We start from the raw sequence: 13,333 nt of genomic DNA, 5'->3' as shown, positions 1-13,333 counted from the left end.
AACCCTGGGGAAATTGGTCGTAACCAGAAAATGGCATAAGGCACCTTACGAGCCTTATTGCGGTGTGTGGGATTCCCCCCTGACCTGCCTGGGGACACCTCCGTACAGCGAGCCATGGCAGCATCCCTGCCCGGCCGGGCGGCTTGGGGTCCTGGCTTGGACCTGGGAGCGGCAGAGGACACTGCCTGCCTGCACCAGGGAAGTAGGAAATGCTTCAGTAAGACCTGCCGGGTGTGCACTGTGCTTGCTTTGGTCCAGGTGATTCCCCAGAAAACCACAGTCCAGGCCAAACGGGTGGCTCAGCACTGGCACTGCCACAGCTCCGCTGCCACAGCCTGATGGGAGCGGCGCAGCAGCCTCTGCCCCCACTCCTGCAGCAGCCAAGCACCCCTAAAGGAAGAAAAGAGTGTGAGGACAGGAAGATCATCCTCCCAGCTGCTCCTGAGCCCACCAGAAAGCCCTGCCTTCTCCCCAGCATGTCCTGTCAGGGACTGTCCCTGGGGGGCACGGAAAAGCATCTTCCTTCCAAACCTGAGAACAGGAGTTGGTCTTTGCAAGTTACCACAGGAAACACTCCGCTTTCTGAGCAAAAACACTGAAAAAAAGCATCTGCATGGCACACCCATTCGCGCTGAGATCCAGTACACGCAGCTAGAAATTGCATCGGCTTGATCCAGGGGTGGTTTTGTTTTGAGGACCATGATTTCAGGCAATGTCTTCCTCGGCATCTCTCTGTCCCGTTCTGCTTTGGTTGCCTGAAAATTGCCTTCCCACATTGCTCAGAGTTTCTGCAAGTGTCTGTGTTGCTGCCCCCCACCCTGGCCCTCACTGAGTTTTCCTGGGTTCTCACAGATGTTGTGGGTAGCGTCACACAGTTACCATCCAAACCAGGGTGGGACTGCCTGCCCCAAGGCAATTCCACAGTGGCATCTGCTTTCTGCTTCTCCAAAGTGGGATCCTCTCCCACTGCAGGGTTTGGATCTTCCCTTTCACAGCTCTTCTGCAGTGCCTGTGCTCAGTGCAGCACGTCACCGGCTGCAGTGGCTTCAAGGCAAATCCACCCCGTAGCTCTCTGCCTTCTAAGGAAATGGAAGAAAGAAGGGCACTGACAGCTCAGCCACGATTTAAAGCATCCATGAAGTAGAGAAGAAAGATCAGCCCAAACACGTGCCTTGCTGGCTTAGCTAATTAGAGTGGAAGTGGTGAAACCCTCCTTGATGAGCAGTAGCAGGTCATGAGAGCTGAGTCACCAAGACACCTATCTGTCAGCAGGTGATGTGGGAAATGCCAGCCATCTCTCAGAGGACCCACACATGTGATGGCACGTGCCGCTCAGGTCGCAGATGTTCAAAGGGATCGGATTTAACTGAGCATCTTACTGAGGCAATGGAGGGTGGCTGTCACACCACGATTAACACAAGCGAAGGGAGTCCTGCATATAGCACCGTAAGGATACTTTTACTTTCAGTGCTGGCTTGCTTTATACAGCCTGGGTGCAGGCAGGAACTCCACCAAAACAAGTTTGCAAAAGGAACATTTTGTTTGTGGAAGGAACCTGGAATTTCCCAAGGTAAGAGCAGCGGGTTTAACTGATTGCATTTCCATCGAGCAGCTGGCACCCTTTTCAGCACCCCACCTCAGCCTCGCCAGCCTCCTTGCAGGCTGAGAGGGCTCCAGCTCCTCTGGCTGAGGGCCAGCCCTGGAGCTCAGCACCCGTCTACCTGGTGCCAGGCCTGTTTACCAGGTGAGCCCTCGTACGTGAGCAGAGGCAACGCCTGCATACTGGGACGGCAGTGCCGCTCGTCTCCTCTCCTCCCTGATGCACAGAGGCCCAGGGGGCTGCAGGGCTGGAGACTGATGCTGCCAGTCAGCAGGGTGAAGCACTGAGAGCCAGCAGACTCTTCCAGTTGTCTGTGCTTTCTCAATTTCAATAGGGCAGACACTCGGTCATGCAAGTTGCTGTTTTGTCTGGCAGTTTCTCGTGGCAGTCCCATCTACCAGCACGTCCAACATCTATTTCCCTGGTGTCCTCCTGGCCTTGGCTGCTCTCTTGAGGGGGGCCCTCTCCTACCTGCAACCTGCTCTGGGCTCCCAGGTGTTTGCAGGCAGTCCTACCAGCTTCTCCTGCTTGTTCCCATGATAAGCCCTCAGAGCCCTCTCTGTCTTTTTATACAGAAAGTGGACAAACTTCACCTCTCCATTCCTCTGGACACAGCAAAGCCTCTTTGCCTGCTGTTAGGAAGAGCTGCTGCTGCTGCCCACCCTGGTAACTTGGTGGATTTCTAGGAGGGGTTTCCTGCATGCACGGGGCCACAAGCACTTCTCTTCCTCCAGACTCAGCGCTGGAAGAGGATTTCAGTCTCCCTGCTCTCACCTACCCCTCCCGCTGAAGGCTGTTCCCCCTCAGATGGCTGGTGGGGTAATTAGAGTACATTTCCCTGTCTTTGCTTCAGGCAGAATTATATAGGTTAATTTAAACCCGTCTAAGCCACCCTGGCTGGTTCTGTCTGAACTGAACTAGGGGAAAGCTCATGCAATCCTCCCTGCCAGCTGCAATGCAGGTACCACAGTGGCCAGGCTGACCAGGGACCGTGGCTCTTCCCCCAGCAAAGCTGAGGCTGAAGCAAGCCCTGTCCTGGCAGCATGCTTCTCCACGAGGGGCCGAAAACCACAAACCAGTCCCGTGCTACATGGAGGCACTAGTCAGCTGGAAATGCCGAGCACAGGCTCTGCCTGAAGATCTGCCTCTCAACACCCAGACTCTTGGCTCAGCTGGAACTGGGTGTTTCCTAGGGTCTGGTGTTCGCAGCCTTTCTCTTTTCCTCCTGAAATACGCTAAAGGTGACAGTCTCCCAGGTGAACATAATGAACTTCCAGCTAGGGCATGCACCCAAGAAAGGAGTTTCTTGCCCCTCAGCCCAAGGGCAGCCACACACATCTCCATGGAAAATGGGCCCTGGACCCCCAGCAGGAGAGAGAGCAAGAAGAGGGGACGTGCTGTCCCCTTCCCTAATACCAGGGACTCAGGGTGGTGGTGCTGGGCCAGGCGCGGAGTGTGCCAGAGCATGGGATTAGGCTGCTCAGCCAGGAGGGAGAGAAGATCTAGCAGTCCTTCCTCCCAGAAGGGTGCATGCGATGTCCGTTGAAGGGTCCTCAGGTGAGGTGCATACCCGTGCAGACCCCCGGCTGCTCAGGGACCTGCAAGCCAAGCAGAGAGGAACCACTAATGAGTTGTGCACGGGGCAGGAGGTAGGCAGCTGCTGAGCACAGGCTTTCCAAGTGGCAGGCTGGGATACAGGCTTTCACAGCCTACCAGCATCCTGATTTAGGGTCTTAAATCTCTTCTGGGATCCGTGCCCAAGTGCTAATTTCCGCTATGCTACTGGAGAACAAGTAGTTTTTCCTGAAGCTGGGATATAATAGCTGCTGTATTTCTGTGGCACTTCAGATTACACTTCTGTGGGCCCTGCAGCATCAGCTCCAGCTGGGATTGGATTATGCTGCTCTTAATTCTCCTGCTGCTGGGTAGTTAAGATAGTCACAGACGTGGGCAGAAGCATCTGCCTGGACAGGTCTGCACTACTAGTTGCCTAGGAGCCTAAGCGATGGCAAGGTTATAGCCCAGTGTTTCCAGCATTGGTCATGGCTGAAGACAACACACCAGACTGGAAAGACGTCTGGGTTGTGACTGTGGTGGCCTTATTAAGTGTCAAACTCAGCCTGTTGCTCAACAAGCTGTTTTCTTCATGTAACCCAGTGTCCCTGACACAGCTTGAAATAGCCTGGCTGGCAAATAAATTGCAGTGCAGCAAGCAACGTGAGCAGCTCCCTCAGTGGCTCTGCATGCGCCCAGGGCTGATCATCCCCAGCACAAATTATGGGTTTGCTCAACTCTGAGGATGGGGCCTCTGTTTTGCAGTATAAGTATAAGAAAACACGAGCTCAGATTGCCCCAAGCACAGCTTTGATTCTTACGTTGCGCAAGTGCTCAGCAAGCGCGTGCAGCTACTGCAGCGCCTGCCAGAGTTAGTGCTGGGGCCGATGGAGGAGAGCGACCTTGGAAGCTGTCACGACATCCTGGATGCTGAGGATGTTGTTGCAAAACCTCCTGCTGGGGGCTTCCCTGCTCACGTAACCTCTGGCATCACCTTCCTGCAGAGTTGTCTCTGGTGGCCGATAGAGGTTGCCAGCTGCTGCGGCAAAACCTTCTAGGAACGGACTTGTTTATCCCCTTCAAACTGCTAAATCTGATTAAACGCAGCACAAGAGTTCAATGAGCTGGGAAAACAACTTTGCACAGGAGTCTGTGTGACCAGAGCGCTGGCTGTCGGAAGCCAGGACCGGCCGTGCTGGCGGCTCCAGGGTGGTTGGGAGAAAGAGGGAAAGCATCAGGATCACACCAGCCAGAGCAAACCCTGGAAGCTGTGCCAATTTGCAGGTAGCTCTGCAGCTGGGGTGGCGCCTGTCTCCAAGCTCTGGCACTGCTGTGTGGCTACAGCGTGTCCCTCCAGGCCTCTTGCCAGGAGCTGGAACGAGGTTGATGGCCCGTGGTTTTAGGGAGGTGACTTTATCTGGGTGATAGAAAGGTTTGGGGGTGGGGGGATTCCCAGTTTTACATGTCATTGGTGTTTGGGTGGCTGTGAACTCGTGGCAACAGAAAAGCAAGCTGTACCAAAATTAATTACAAGCTACTCCATGCGCAGCCCTGGCTGCTGAATTAGTGGCAGGATTCTGCCCAAACCAGGGCTCAGGGCAGCCAGGAACACGAACAGCCAGCCGGCATGCACGTGTGGGCACATGGAAGCGACCACGGGGGCAGAGCACAGCTCCGTCCTTGACGAGCGATCTGCAGGGGAGGATTCCTCTGACCTTTTCCCCGGAGATTTGCTGAGCACAGAGCAGTTACCCCGTATCTGCTGCCTCCCTGGACATGCTCACTTTTCACCCTTGGAAATTCTGTCTGTGCTGAAGCTGAGGATTTTGGCAGGCTGACATGGAGCAACCCCAGCAAAACAGCAGCTGGGACCAAGTCACTTGAGTGTTTGGAAATCCTGGACTCTTGGTTGCACAACTGCAGCGCCCTGGCTGTACTGCGCAGATCCTTCCCTCACGTACCGGAGGTCCATGCGTGCAACCCACTGAGCTTACCGCACGCAGGCAGCTTCTCTCAGCACAGGCACCTTTATTTCAGGCCAGGAAACCCCAAACAGAAATAGGGCAACCCCTGCCGACCCAAGCAGCTTGCTGGAATTTCTCCCTAGCAATGCACTGGGTGTTTTTTTCCCAGCAAACCATGACCCAGCTTGCTTGCAACGAGTCGCACGCTTTTCCTCGCCGCAGAGCTGAAGCCTACTGCTCAGACCCAGCCCCTTCGGCCAGCCTGCGGAGATAGGCCCTGCAGTGTGCCCAGCTGCCAGCTGCAGAGGCAAGGGCTGCAGCTCCCAGCTGCTTTGGCAGGGAGCCATGGCTTGTGTGCTGGGCTGCCTGCCCCAGAAGATCTTTGCATTTAGCTGAGCAGGAGCAAGTTGAAGTGGTGGAGTGTTAGTGTGGAGTTCAGCTCCTGGCTCTTTAGCTGAGTGTTACCTAAGCCTTGCTCAGAGCATGTCTAGATAGAAAATGCTGCTTTCTTCTAGCAAGATAATTCCTCTCCTGAGGGGCAGCACCCATGGAGTGTTGCAGTTGTGCATGTTCCAGAGGAAGTGAAAGGGGGAAAATATTCCAGCTGTTTCCCCCAGCCCTGTCTCCTCCTATGCAGAATGGGTTTCTGCTACCCAGTACTACAGTGCCGGGGAGCAAGAAAGGGCTGGTCTGCAGCACCCTGTGCTACCCCGGGGTGCACTCCTTTCTGTGTGCCCCAGATCAGGGGGACAGAAGGAGAGGCCACGGGAGCACTTTTCACAGCACAGCTCTGCCATTACCCCTGGTCCTGATTGACCTCCTTCTCCCTGCTGTGCTGGCCAGCCTGAGGCTGGAGGTACATCCCTGGCCTTGGCATTCCCGTTAGCTTGTGCAGGCAGCTCCTTGCTCCCTGTCCTGGGCACCAGATGTGCTCAGTGGACTACAGCAAGCAGGCAGGCTTGTAAAAGCAAGGCGATGCAATGCCTATCATTGTCTTACGTCTTTCGAAAGAGCTGGTCTTTTATCTCCCAGCACCACATCCCGCTGCCCTTGCACATCTATGCACACAGAAAAGTCCTTTGTAAGGAGGAAATGGCCTGTTTGGAAAATACCCTGCAATGCACTCTGCCAGCCGGTCCTGCAAAGAAAGCTCTGTGTGGCTCTGCACTTGCTGAGATGTGGTAAAAAAATCTCCAAGGAGCAACCTGAAGGAGCGACGGGCCTTTTCAGTAGATGCAGGTAAGTGCAGGGAAGGACCACGCAGCCAGGGTGTGAGGTGGGAAGGAAACAGGAAGACCTGTCACTGCTTCGTGCGTTTTACTCTCAAAGCAGCAGTTGTTTTCTCTGTTTCCCTTAAAAGAAAGAAAGGCAAAGATGATTCACGTCCCATTCCCCAGCTCTGCCTTGAAGCAGTGTTGGTGTGACTAAGGTACTCACTGCATCATTTCTTTCTCCATCTGATGCTGAGAAGGTGGTAGCAGGGCAGGCTGTGATTAAGTGGAATTTCTTGATGTTGAAAGACGTTTGAAAATGGTCCTGGTGATTAATAAAAAGACTTGAGGCTCCACAGGAAAATCTGATCCTATAAATACTTTTCTGAAGATCATGAACCTTTTGAAAGTCCCGTGTGTGAAAGCTTAGAGAATGGCATTTGCATAGAGTGCCTCTGCCAGCGGGGCTGAGCAAAGGTGAAACCCCACGCACAGCAGCAGCACCTCCCCAGCCAGAAATCCTCCTGAATTTCCACGTAGTTCTGGTTACTGGAGTCCACAGCCTTTTGCCTTACCTCTTTGCACATAGCTGATGGAAGCCTGCTGACTGAGTAGATCCTAAAGCACCTGAGGGAGGCCCGGTGCACAGGGACAGCCCAGATCTGCTGTCCCAGCAGACATCAAAGTGGGTACTACTTTCATAGCTGGAAGCACCAACTGCTTTAACACCGTAGGTGCTGGTTTAACCAGTTCATATTCCTTGCGGCCACACAGAGGAGGGGACCGGTAGCACATACTCTCTGGGCAGCTCTGCAAACACCTCATTAAAAGCAGTCCCTGGCCTGGGGAAAGCTTACAGCCCAAAACCGGGGCAGAGATCCTGCGGGCCAGAGCCTGGTGTGAGCTGAGACTCCGTGTCCTAGGGCAGCATTTTGTGTCTGCTGGTCAGCGAGGAGCAGCAGAGATGCAGCCAGCCCTGGCCTTTGCCAGCCCACGCAGCTGATGTTACCAGAACGTGCTTTACAAGAGAGGTGATGTTTTACATTCTCGATGTCCTAGGTGCTGTTAAGGAGCAGGCTGAGCCCTCCCATGCTGCAGCACAAACCACTGACTACCTGTGCCTCTGGTTTCCCCAGTGGAAACTTAGAGTGTTTGTACCACAAGTGCTCTGAGAGGCTGATACCACATTCGGTCAGACTGACTGCTGTTATGGCAATTCCTAATTTAAATTGCTGGCTGTTTGCTAGCAAAAACATTTCTTTCCCTCTCCCTCATTCCTTCAGTGTTGATCAGCCTGTTCTGTCCTGGCTTCTCCCAGGGAGGTTTCCTCCCAGGACAACTGTAGCCCCAGTTGGCAGATGCTGGAAGCATACAGCTCTCGCAGAGGCCCCTTCTGGGGACTCTCAAAACGGTGCCAGCAGCGTATCTGGCATTGCACGTGAGACCTGTGAGGCGCTGTGCAGGGACAGAGGCCCAACAGGTTGCTTATTAGCAAGAGGGAGATGCTCTGGGTTTATGCAGGAGCAAGTTCATTAGGTGTATGATTACAGCTGTGCAAGAACTAATTCAGCTGCCAGCAGTAACAGGGAGGGAGACACCAATGTAGCTGCTGCATGACATCTGAGAAGAATCATCCTATCTGCAGCTTGATGCAGCTCATGCCACATACACACAGTTCAAATCATTTCCTCTTTCTTCTACATTTCTTGTAATGCTAAAGGCAGCCGTGCGTGTTGAGCTCGTGCTTTTAAAGAGCAGACCTTCAGTGCATATTTCCATCGTGTCTGCGTAGGAGCCAAAAAAAAGAAGCCCCAGCTGGTGTGGATGGGATAAAGGGACTTACTCCTTAGCCAGGAGAGCTGTCAGTCATTGCAGCAAGACCCGTGTCAGTCATAAGTTACAACTATGCAGCTCGCTTATGCCTGTGCTCAGGAGCCACAGAGCTGAGCAGCTTCCCTGCTGAGGCCTTCGCGTCTTGCAGATATTTGCATTTACCATCACTGCCCCTTTTTCTCACCACTGTTTCATAAAAAAAGGTAAAATGAAATCCCATGCAAAGCAGCTCAGTCACTCCGCGCCAGCTTGCACTTTCCTTTCCCGAAGAGCTCCTGGAGGCTCAGTTCAGCGCTGGTGAGCTCCTGCTAGCTTCAACCAAGATTGAAAGCACCTGCTGCCTCTCTGCTTTAACCCTTAATGGGCGACATTTGCAGTGCTTGCTCTCATTTTGAAGGTTGCTTTCTTCTGAGCGTCATGACTTTACATCCACTGATGGTGAGTTATGCCTTGAAGTCTGGATTTCCACGTGCTGGTGGCAGACTGGTGAGGTTAAGCGGGACTGTGCTCTGCATGCTTCACTGATCTCACACATCTTTGACTTCCTCCTGTGGTTTGCTGAAGCAGGTCCCTGACAGCTAACAGGGCAGGGCTTGGGTGCCAGGCCCTGGGGTGCCGCAGGGATGGGGACACCTTCTGCTCCAACTGTGCACATCAGGAGCACTTGTGCCTGATGGCTGGCCCCGGGCAGGGACTGAGCTGCCACCAGGAGCCTTGTGTGTGTCACAGCACTGCTCCTTGGGCTAAGTGATGATGAAACGTGATAAAAAAGTTTGCCCTGTCGTTAGAGCACACTTGCCTTTTAGTTCACCCGTAGAAGCTCCCTTTGCGATGGGGCCCAACGGTGCTGCCTTCTTCTTCACCTCTGCCCTGGGCCAGGGTCATATCCAGCCTAAGGCAAAAGCTCTCGGGGCTCTGCAGTGCCAGTGGGCAGGCGTGGGGGAAGGGACACCGTGGGCCAGGGTCACTTATGCCATGCCAGTGACCGGCGCAGCAGCATCTTCACCGACAGCATTCACCGGCGCACCCCAGCTCAGGTGGGATGCTTGCCACCACTGCCTGAAGGGAGGCTTTCCCCAAATAATTTCTTTGCTCTCCTCAGAGACAGGTCTCAGGTGCTATGAGGATTGGAGATACAGATGATGTTTCACGTGCCATTAAGCAAAATGATTAATAAGGCTACATGGAGCCGTCTTTATCCTGTGCTTACAAGGAACATGCAATTTCTCTTGACAGCATTCAAGGGCCCAGCTGTAAACTCAGCGAAGTGGAACAGATGCAGAGAGAACCTTTTTCTTACGGCGTTGTTGGTTGAGAAGCCATGTGCGGTGGTGTTCCATGACAAATGTGCTTGCAATGCGAGGGACTTGCCTTCAGGAAGAGGACACACCGAGCTGCGTTTGCTTTACTGCTGAATGAAAGCATCTGCATGGGAAATACCTAACACTCCCCGGGTCTGTGCGTTGGCTTCACGCCTTGGGTTGAATCAGTCTCCAGGCATGGTCTAAGGCATGGGCCAAACATCCAGCAGTGGGACACCGGTTGGTGTCAGAATCAGCATCCGTTTACCTGCCAGAAGCCATACGCTTGCCACGGATTGATTTGCAGCCCCAAAACCTCCAGCACAAGACTGCCCTCAGGATCAATTTTGAATATATCACCTCCTGTGAGCTGAGCTTTCTTCTTGGTATATTTAGAGCAACCAAAAGTTGGAGGCGATGGGTAGAGGGAATAGGATGTACACGTGCGAGGGGGCTGGATGCTGTGACAGCGAGAGGCAGCCAAGCAGACCTGATGGAAGGCTGCCAGCTGTAAGGCGAACTGAAGACTTGCCCTCACACAAGCATGAGGACTTTAATAGCAATTATAGAGATGGCAATTGGATGCAGATTTGGGGGCTGGCTGTTCAGAGATGGCACGGTAAGCCCCAGGTTGGAGGTATGCCCAGTTCACATGACTCAGGAGAAGAGTAGGAGAGGAAATTCTGCTGTGTTGCAACTGCAAAAACTTAGGAGAAAAAAATGTTCAGGTGAGTTAGAAAACAAATACCTGAAGGTTCCAATAAGTAAGAAAAAATGAAATAAATTCTTGTCTTCTGAGTCTACAGAAGTGATCTGTTTCAGTTGGGAAGTTCTCAATATGATTTTAATCGTATGATTTTTTTAAACAATACATTGTTTCTAACTGAAACAAACCAGAGCAAAACAAAAAACTTGGCTCTTTTGAAGTATTCCACTTGTTCTTAAATTTGAAGTGGAAAATTTGGAGATACTGACACTCATTCCCAGGATGACGCCGTGCCGCTGGGCTCACACCTTCTGCACACACAAGTCTCTGTGAGAGATGTCTGTGGTCCTACTTGTGGCACAGAGCTGCCACGTGCTCTGCTGAGATGCTCTTCTCTAATTTTTTGCAGTGCATGGATGCAGCTCGGTCCTCTTGCCTTCCGCCCCTCAGCACGGCTGGTTTTAGGAAGAGGCTTCCTAAAGCACCATGCCTGGGAAGGCTTGGTCATGCTGCCGTTTGTCGGGAACTGCTCATGGAAGGAAGCCAACTGCCAAGTAACCTGTGCAGGTTCTCTTTCCTGCTTTGCCCAGACTTCTCTGATAGAGGAAACTACGAGTTATTAGTTCCTTACTCCACCAGCCCCTCAGATACAGGAGTGGCTTGCAGAGGGAAGTGGGTGATCAAGTCACCTTGGGAGCCAGCTGCATGGAGAAGGGAAACTGGCTTTGTGTGCCACGGCCCAGGGGCCGAAGGCAGCCCTGGCCAGAAGCCCTGGCCTTTCCTGGACCTGCTCACCTCCCATCCCCTGGGACAGAGCCAGAGGGGAGGATGGTGTGGGAAAAGCTTAAGCATTTCTGTGTGACAAGTGCTGCTGCTGGGCTGTGAGGGGGATGAGACCACCTCGGCAGTGGACCTGGGGGACCTGCTGGACCCGTGTCTGCTGCCAGTGATGTCTTGCCCAGCATTTGCACCGCGGTGGCACTGCTGCCATTTCCCCCTCTGCCTTCTTGCCATTTCACAGCTGCTGAACACACCCTCACGCTGTTTGATCGCCTGTTTAAACCTGGCCAACCGCAGGCAAAGCCTGCCAGCCTCCCACACCGCTGCCGGCTAACCCCGTTTCCAGCTAATTATTTCAGTTTCCACAGGTTTGAGCTCCGTCCCGCAAGCGTGATGGCCGAGGCAGGAGCCACAGCAGTTTGCCAGCTGTCCCTGGCTGCGGTGGGGTGCTCGGGCAGTGGGGCAGCCTGTGCTTCAGCCTGCTGCCGGGGTCAGGGCTGCGAGGATGGGGCACGGCGAGCTCTGGGGTGGACGGACAGGCAGGCGGTGCTGGATGTTTTCCTGCAGCTCAGGAAATTTCATAGAGAGGTGGATTCGTGTTGGAGAGGAGGTGGAGGGCGAGTGTGCTGGAGGGCGAGTGGGTGGTGTGAATCCCCCTTCTCAGGAGGGTTTTCCCCAAGCCAGGCTGCGCACAGCCCGGGGCAAGGAGCCTTCACGCAGCCTGGGGGAGGGCTACCTTGTTTGCTGGGGCGAAATGTTTCAGAGCAGCTGCTGCCAGGAGTCAGAGCTAAGTTTTTAGATGAAATCCAGAAACACCAGCCTTGACGCATGCCAGAATGGAAACCTTTCCACTTAGAAAAAACTGAAAGAGGAGGATGGTTTCATTCTGCGTGCTGCACAGGCTGGGCAGCCATCCTCACCAACTGGCACACGTGCTGGGCTGTGGCTGAGGCACGGCGTGTCCTCTTCCCGTGCAGAGAGGAAAAACACCCCACGGGTCCTCCCATGCTTTCCAACACCATCTCCCCATCTCTCCCATCTCCTCTAACACTGGCTGTGTCCCACTCAGCCCCTGGGCACTGCCCAGTGCAAACAAGGAGCCGCAGCCTCACAAAGACCTTCTGTAGGGCCTTGGGAAACTCCCTCCTCCAAGCTACTGAAATCCGGGGGTAATAATTAACCGAGTTAAGAGTTGCACTGTAATTGTAGCTGTGCACCCTTCAGGGGGTGCGTGCATGTGAAAAATATTTGTGTTCTAAAGCTGTTCCTTGCAGCACTTTGCACACATTTGCTCATATTTTGCTTTCAGCTGGAGGGAGGAAGAGCTTCCCCGTGAGAGATGGGCAGGAAAACGAATCTGAAGTAGCTTATGACTGGGAGTGGGAAAAGGATTTAAACGAAAGGGGTGTAGGCCTGTTCCTCCGGGGCAGGGAAGCCCCTGGGGCTGGTGGTGGGCAGGCAGGAGGCTGCACTCCCAGTGCCGCAGAGGCAATGGAGCCCAGCGCCGCAGCTCGCGGCTGCCGTAAAGGGGTAAAAGTGCAGAAGGGAGTGAGCGGGGAAAACCCCGGCTCTCTTCTGACAGGGACTGGAAAGTCCTGTTTGGAAAATTGGACAAGGAGACACTCCTGGGAAAATCTGAGCACTGGAGCAAGGGAAGGGAGGGCAGTCAAACCCTCAGGGTGTCGGGGGGAATTTCTGTTACAATCCCTCTGGACTTTGGCTTCTTACCTTATGGCCCGATAAATGTGTCAGCGTTTAAAGGGAGCCTTTTGGCCCTGATGTTAATGCTTCAGAGAGCTGTCTGAAGGGACAGGGAGGTGAGGGGTGCCAGGTATGTGACAGGCGCTTGCTGAGGATGTGAAATGGCTGTCCCAACAGCATGTGCCATCCTGGGTTGTGCAAGGAGACAGGGGTTTCCTGCTGCCTTGTCCCTTGGGATCCAGCACAGCTCTTGCTCTCCAGCAAAGCACTGGTGCTGGGAGCAGAGCAATGCCGGAAAATGCCCTTCCTCCAGCCTCCTGAAGTGAGGGCAGGCTTTCATCCAGGGAGAGAGAGGGCCCTCCCTGCCATCCCTGCTCTTCATTCTGCAATCCTTTCTTCTAGGAACAACCAGATGCTTAATTATTGCCACAGTCCAGATTTTGCAGAAAAACGATCTGTACTGGATTCCTGCCCAGCCCAGAGCCCACCACCACGGAAGATTTTCCATTAACACAAGTCACAAACGATACTTCCCGTCCTTCTCAGAGACCACAGTGGTTTTCCTCAGGTTTTATTGCTGGCTCCACTTTTTTCCTTCCCTCACTCAACCATCTTGCTCATCCAAATCTGAACTGAAGCTGCGAGGCAAAGCCAGCAGCCGTGGGGCTGCCACTTTGGGGGAC

The sequence above is a fragment of the Falco biarmicus genome, chromosome 7, assembly GCF_023638135.1.
Source record: "Falco biarmicus isolate bFalBia1 chromosome 7, bFalBia1.pri, whole genome shotgun sequence".
Lineage (NCBI taxonomy): Eukaryota > Metazoa > Chordata > Aves > Falconiformes > Falconidae > Falco > Falco biarmicus.
This window is presented reverse-complemented; position numbering follows the sequence as displayed.